The sequence below is a fragment of the Urocitellus parryii genome, chromosome 13, assembly GCF_045843805.1.
Source record: "Urocitellus parryii isolate mUroPar1 chromosome 13, mUroPar1.hap1, whole genome shotgun sequence".
Classification (NCBI taxonomy): domain Eukaryota; kingdom Metazoa; phylum Chordata; class Mammalia; order Rodentia; family Sciuridae; genus Urocitellus; species Urocitellus parryii.
Window position 1 is genome coordinate 16,573,301 of NC_135543.1, and position 7,077 is coordinate 16,580,377.

At 47.6% G+C, this 7,077-nt stretch overlaps 1 long non-coding RNA gene across 1 annotated transcript; it reads right to left on the reverse strand.

Moving 5' to 3' along the window:
• Positions 1 to 292: 292 nt before the first annotated feature.
• LOC113185915 (uncharacterized) lies at positions 293 to 5,811 on the reverse strand. The gene is made up of 5 exons (XR_003301193.2): positions 5,209 to 5,811; positions 3,701 to 4,208; positions 3,072 to 3,142; positions 2,442 to 2,546; positions 293 to 1,049 (listed from the first exon to the last, which is right to left on the reverse strand). It is a non-coding gene; the product is annotated as an uncharacterized LOC113185915 (long non-coding RNA).
• Positions 5,812 to 7,077: the final 1,266 nt, after the last annotated feature.

A 7,077-nucleotide genomic window follows, 5' to 3' on the forward strand; every position in this document is an offset into this window, starting at 1 on the left:
ACAGGGAAAGTGCACTCCATGCTCCTTGGACTTCATTTTCTACTTCTGTAAAAGAGGATCTGTTGTGAGGATTAAGGTAAATTATCTGTGCTGGGCTGGGGTTGTCGCTCAGAGAGCATGTGCTTAGCATGTGTGAGACTCTGAGTTCAATCACTAGCAACAATGGTGACAATGATAATAATAAGAAGAATGATGATAATAACTTACGTATGTATGTTGAGCACTGACCACAGTGCCTGCTGCACAGTAAGCAATGTTAATATTGTCCTTGACCTTTTTCTTTTGTGAATATGCCTATATTATCTCATGTTACCAAGACTCACGATAAAATAGTGTATTATCAAGAATCACAATCAGTGCACAAGGATTGTCCACCTCGATCTGCAGACAGAGGGCTGGAAGCACAGGCAGGGTCAGTAATCTGCCCAGGGTCATCCAGCCAGGTAGAGAGTGGAGTCTGGATTTGAACTCCAAGCGCTCATCAGCGCCAACAACAGCCCTTTCCAGAGCACCACCGGCCTCTCGGGCAACGTGACAGTGTTATAAATGGTTCGCCTGCCCTGAGTCCCCAGGGGTTGGTCCTGTGGAGACAAGTCCATTATGTCAATGCGTCTGAAAACTGCTGGAGGCAGCCCTTCAGAGCGTGGCTTTTAATGCCTATTAAGCAGGTGGAGAGAGAACAGATCAATGAAGGGTGATGTTCTGCAGCTCCCACTAGGGCGTGCAGTCCTGTCCACACCGCCTGGTTCTCAGGCACAACTGAATGCCCAGGCCTTTGAGGAGATGGGTTTTAGGCAAGGACAGAGGAGGTGGGTTTTCCCACAGAGTGATCTCGGGGGCAGAGGAAGGTTCCTCTGGGTGCCAGTGTCTAACAGGAACAGTGTCTGAAGCCCCAGGTTCAGGACTCTTCTTCGGGTCTCAGCTCTGTTCAGAATCCTCTTTTCAAATGCATTTGCTTTCACAAGAAGCAAGAGTGATGAGCCATCTTCCCAGACTGCAGCAGAGTACCACGAAGCTGGGGCTGCGGGCGGAGGATAGGGAGGTGGCTCCTGGAAAACACAGACAAGGGGAGACTGGGTTCCGAGGACCGTGCTCCTTCCCTCCGTGTCCCGGAAAACAGACCTGACTTGTTTCTCGGTTTCTGCTGGATTTTCTTGCTCCTTTCTGCTAATTTCTGACCAGGGATGGAGAAGAGGAATGACAGCCAGGGGAGGGGCAGAGGTAAGGATGAGAGGTGGGGGGGGACAGGAGGGAAGCTGCCCCAGTCCCAATGAACGTGTGAGCACAGGCCACATGGACACCACATGCCAGATACAGCAGACATCTGACACACCTCACACCCACACACACACACACACGTCACACCAGTCATATCACACACACACACACACACACACACACGTCACACCAGTCATATCACACACACACACACACACACACACGTCACACCAGTCATATCACACACACACACACACACGTCACACCAGTCATATCACACACACACACACACACACACACACACACACACCACACTACATGCACACGTATCCACAAACTCACATGTACATGCCACACAGATGACACCCAACGCTCCACACCGAATCTGCGGCCACACACCCTTGGGCTGTGTAAGAGGATAATAGCGCCACCTGGTGGCAAGTTACTCGCAGAGCTTTCCCCACCCCCCACAATAACTCAAGAACAAAAATTGTTATTCTGTACTTATTTACTCTTGTTCCCCACAGTTGTAAGTCCTCCTCTGCCTCCTGACCTTTTCTCAGAAATTGAGCCAAACCGTAAATGCCCTTCTGAGAAGTGGTTTACGGTTCCCAGTGGCGCCCCGGGTGAGAGGGACGATACTCAGAACACCTTCTAAACAGGACTCCCTGTGCTCAGCCCCTCAATGCCGTGGCACTAAGCCCATTTGGAAAGGAAGTGCCAAATCCAGGAGGCAGAGAACGGTGAGGAAAAGTCTTGACTTTAGGAACTGATCCTAGCCCCTGTCTCAGTTGTACATTTTTTTAAAGCTATAAATGACCCAAACAGAGAACCTTGCATTATCGATATCTATTTCTGCTTTTCTAACCCAAACTTGTGATAAAAGGGATGCCATCATTTACATCATTGAGTTCCTCCCTGGGCCAGGTCCAGTGTGTGGGAGCCCTGACCCCTGCCGTGACTTCATCCTCCAGGACATGCACACACACTGCTGATTTGCTTTTCAACCAGTAACTCAGCCCAGGTCACAGGTGACCTTTGTCTCCCTGCATCAACGCAGTCACAGGGCTCCCCAGGACCAGCTCATGTGTACCACAACTGGACCTCGTAGCCTGGCGCAGTGAAAAGGCCTGGGATAGCCCCTGGTGACATGTGCAATTAATAACCATGACTGGGGAGAAACACTAAGCCTTAAGTGCTTTGAGACTTTTACAAGGACTCACGACAAGGCATCAGCGTTTCCAGCTGGGAGACTTATTTATGAAGGAGTTCAAAGAGTTCTTTCCAAATGTTCATTCTCGAATCCTTGCAACATCCCCCGGAAATGCCTGGCCAGGAAAGGGAGCGTTGCTCAGCCATTAATCTGAGAACCATGGCAGTGGAGGTAGGGCAGGGCACAAGCCGTTCCCCGGAGCCTCCCCCAAATCCGGAGCCGGGAAACGAGGTTGCAAACCGCCCAGTACTGCCTGCACCCTGTGTCCTAGGTACAGGGAGACTCCCTATTTATCCCAAGGCAAGGGAGGCCGGAAACTCCCACAAATGGCTGGGGACTAAGGACTAGCAGGACACAGGAAGCAGCTGGAGGGCAAACATCCTCCGCCTCCTTGCCCACCCTTGAACACAGGTGGAATCGGGGTAAAATGGGTATGAAGAGGGTCTCAATTGAGGCAGGACTTAGGCTAGGAATGCAGGGGGACAGCAGTGGGCTTGTGGGACTGTGGAGGAGGGGTGGTCTCTGGAGCCTGGGGTTGAGGGGTTAAGAGTCAATTCAGATCTGTGAGGCTCAGATCTTTGCTGGCACTGGCTGCCTTCTTCCCCTGGGCTGCCTGTAAACTGGGGGCTAGGTTGGTTACCTCTCCTTCCTGCTGGGTCAAGTTTCTTAGCCCTGTCTGTGGAGGACCTTTCTAAGTTTCCAGAAGAAAGCCTTAAAAAAAAAAAAAAAAGATTAAGAAAAAGTTTAGCTGGCTAGGTGGCACATGCCTGTAATCCCAGCTACTGGGGAGGCAGAGGTAGGAGGAGGTAGGCCAGCCTCCACAATTTAGCAAGACCCCATTTCAAAATGAAAAGAATAGAAAGGAGTGGGAGTAGAGCTCAGTAGTAAAGTGCCCCTGAGGCCAATGGCCAGTACTGGGGGGAAAAAAAGAAAAAATAAATTAAAATATATCATCTGCCCATCTGTTAGAAGCAGGGCTTGAGGCCATGTTCCTTCCTAGACAGCCTAGTTTCAGTCTGTTGTTTTCTCTTCTCACCTATTTTAAAGGCTTTTTTTTTTCTTTTTTAAAGTTTTGTAGTGAAATATTTTAAAATTTACGGGAAAATAGTACAGAAGGTCCCCACATGCCCTCCACTCAGCTTGCACTAGAGGTAACCTCTTACATAACCCGACTACAACAATCCAAACTGTGCGATTCACATGGTACAGCACTGTTTACTAAACTGCAGACTCGAGGTGGGCTTTGCTGGCTTCTCCCATGAATCTCACTCTGTGTTCCCAGGTCCCAGAAGAATGCTGCTTCCCATCCGTTGCCAGGTCTCCTCGGAGTCCTCTGATCTCTCACAGTTTCTCAGTCTTGCCTTGCCTTGGATACAGCTCATTTTGAGTTGGTTTGATGTTTTCTCCTGATGAGACAGAGGCTGTGCATTGTGTAAGAGTCCCACTGGAGTGATGTGGCCTTGTCTGTGGGCTGTGTCAGGGGACGTGATGTTGACAAGCCTCCCCGTGGGTGACGTTACTTCGATCACTAGACTGATGTGGTGTCAGCTGGCATTCTCCTCCAGCCTGACCTTGACGGTGGCACTGTCCCTTACAGTTCCAGGGCAGTGCCATCCCCAGCAGGTGGAGCGCCCCCTCTCCTGCAGATCTCAGGATGGGAAGCAGGCTGCTTGGGGCCCGGCCAGGGCCTGTGTGGGTGCTCTGAGTCTGCCTCTGTTTCCAACTTAAGAGAACTGATTATTTATTTATTTATTTAATTTTTTTCACATCTTCTTTCCTTTTATTGAAAAAAATTTTAGAAAATGGCAATTAATAAAGGTCGCCAACAAATCAACAGGGATATACTATGGGAAAACAGACAATATAAAATTAAAAATGCCACTGGCTTCTTCAATTGATTAAGAACACAAAATGTTTAACAGGCAGGTCTTTTTAGACAAATTTAAAAGCTATATTTTGTGGGTTTTTTTTTGTAGTTTCCCCAAGTCAGATATATACACAACCACAAAAATGGTGTGTGAGGAAAGCTGTCATACACAAGAAGTTGTATCCTGAATTCTTCAGGAAACAGTTGTTGAAATAGAAATTAACATGAAGTCAGAAACAGGTTAACAATTTTTTAAAATTGAGTCTTCAAATGCTGCATGGCATAAAGCTATACTATAGAAAGTACTACTACGTACAAAAAAAAAAAGTTTATATTATACAGCTTTTAGCAAGAATGCTTTTCCAAAGCAAGTCAAAACAACACAATCAGCAGACCAAGGAAGCTACAGCTAGAAATAAGAGCTACAACTTCTCGTATCTGTGCTAGAAAATCCTATTTTTCCAGAAGAGACTAAAATTTCAGGACAAAAAAAGGGACATTTTAAACATTTCTTACTTTACCCATTTTAAGTTCTGTTTCTTCCCCCACCCATCCAGTAATTCAGCATGATCCAGCAGAAAGAGGGCTGCTTTTAGAATTGGCTATTTTATTTTTCTTTCTGTGGCAAGACTGTCATGGAGCCTGGATAGTTCAGGCTCGTATGCATCCATGACCAGTGTCCCGCTGTGGTCAAAAAACTTGGCGATAGACTTAGTGAATTCGGCTTCCCTCTACTGCTTTGGAGAACTGATTATTTAAATACAGGCTCAGATGGATGGTCAGGAAATGACCAAAAGAGCCCGCTTTATAGCCACAGTTAGAAATAATAGTGACAAAAGAGCTCAATGGTGGAAAGCAAGGGCTTTGGAATCATCAACCTCCACAGCCCCCCTCTGCCCTGTAGACGCACCTGCTGATTGACTTCTGGAGTATCTGTCACCATCCCTTCCTAGGGAGGTCAAGAGGTTCAATGAAGTGATGTGCCAATGCCCAGGATGTGCTTGGACTTCTTCTTCTTCTTTTTTTTTTGCTACTATTTCTCATCATAGTGTAACTTAGAAGTCATAAGATCTTGCCACTTAAAATGAAGCTATAATGCTATCTTCTAAATTCGGTGCATTTAGTTATCCTCATTTATAATATATACTACATGAACATTAGCCATAAAGATCAATCATCTTAGGTTTGATCAATAATCAATGCTTTCTCAAAGCAGAGCCGGAGGTAGTTTGTTGCAGTACTGCACATACCCAGTTAATTTGGGCTTCGTCTGATTCAATGTCTAAAACCCACCGTGGGTGGAGGCTGCTGGGCAGGGTCCACACCGGTCACAGGTGTGAATCTGTGTCAGAAGCACAGTTAAAAAAAGATGCTAAGCTGATAATTGACTATTAAAAGCCTGGAACTGTAACAACTGCCTTCCTCATCAGAGCCCCGGCCCTTTTGGAGTGAATAATGCCATGACTTGGATCCCAGGCTTTCCCTCAGATGAACTGCATTTGATCCGGCTCTGCTGCTTCCTGGCCCTCCGCTTGGAACATTTCTGAGTCTGAGTTATTATGAGAACTGAATGATAGAACGCGTGGTTCTTGCCCAGCACCTGTGAAAACTGCTCCTTTTATCATTGCCCCTAGTGTGATCTTGACCACATGTAGGGTTCTAGAAGGACTTAGAATCAGTCCTGGGCAGCATCTCAAGCCAATGTGTTGAGCCCACTCCCAGGTCCTTTTGGTTGGCACCTCTTCTTTACAAACCCTGAAGGCCAGGAGGACACTTTCTGTCCCAGAGCCAGTTCAGGACAAATCATGATGCGTGTGTGGGCAGCATCGTGGCTGGTGGTTCTTCAAAAGCAGAGCCTGAGGCAGGGGCTTTGATGCAGGTGGTTTATCCAGGAGGTGGTCTCTGGAAGCAGAAAGGAAGTGGGGTGGGGGGGATGGGGCAGGGAAGGAGGAACCTTTAACAAAGGACACGTGCATCAGCGAGCAAGTTCCCCCAGCAGACAGCCTGGGCAACCCACGCTTAATCTGGTGTAAAAAAGAACAGTTACCCACCTAGGGGTGTGGGAGCTGAGGGACTTTTGCAGGAACAATGTCCTGGGTCACTGATCGATGGGGTGGGGGTTGGTATGAATTCCCGGGCACTATACTGTTAAAGACAGAAGAGAGAGAGCAGGGGAAGATGGTATGAGTGGATTTAAGCCCTAACAGGAGACCTTCCCTGCGCAGCTTCTTGAAGCCCCCTCATCTTAGAGTCCCCGCAGGCCAGCACTGTGTCTGGCGTATAGTGGGCATTCAGTACCTGTGCTCCATTGTTGAGGAAAAGGAGCTTCTACGCCAGGGAAGGGCAGAAAGGGCCAGGAAGCAGCAGGGCAGTGAGCAGGCATTGCTATACCCGTGCTGGGCCATGTTTGCAGCTTCTTTATGAGCCTCAGGAAGTCTGTATTTTGGGAAAGGTGTGGCCTGGACCTGGGGTTCCAATCACTTGTGGGCCCTAGAGCAGGCTATTTGAGGCCATTTGAGCATCAGTTTCTCATTTGGATTAAATGAGATCATGTAGGTAAGATCTCTAAGCACAGTGCTCATCACAACAAACGATGCTGGCTCAGGCAATGGCAGTTGCTTTTCTAACCTTTCCTTATTATGCCTTGAGAAGTGTGTGCACAAAGTAGCTGCTCAGCAATTATGCCTAAATTGTTCAATACGTGGTGAAAAATGAATATGCATGCGGTGTGTATTAGTGTGCAATGGCTGCTGTAACAAATTACTACAAACTTCCTGGC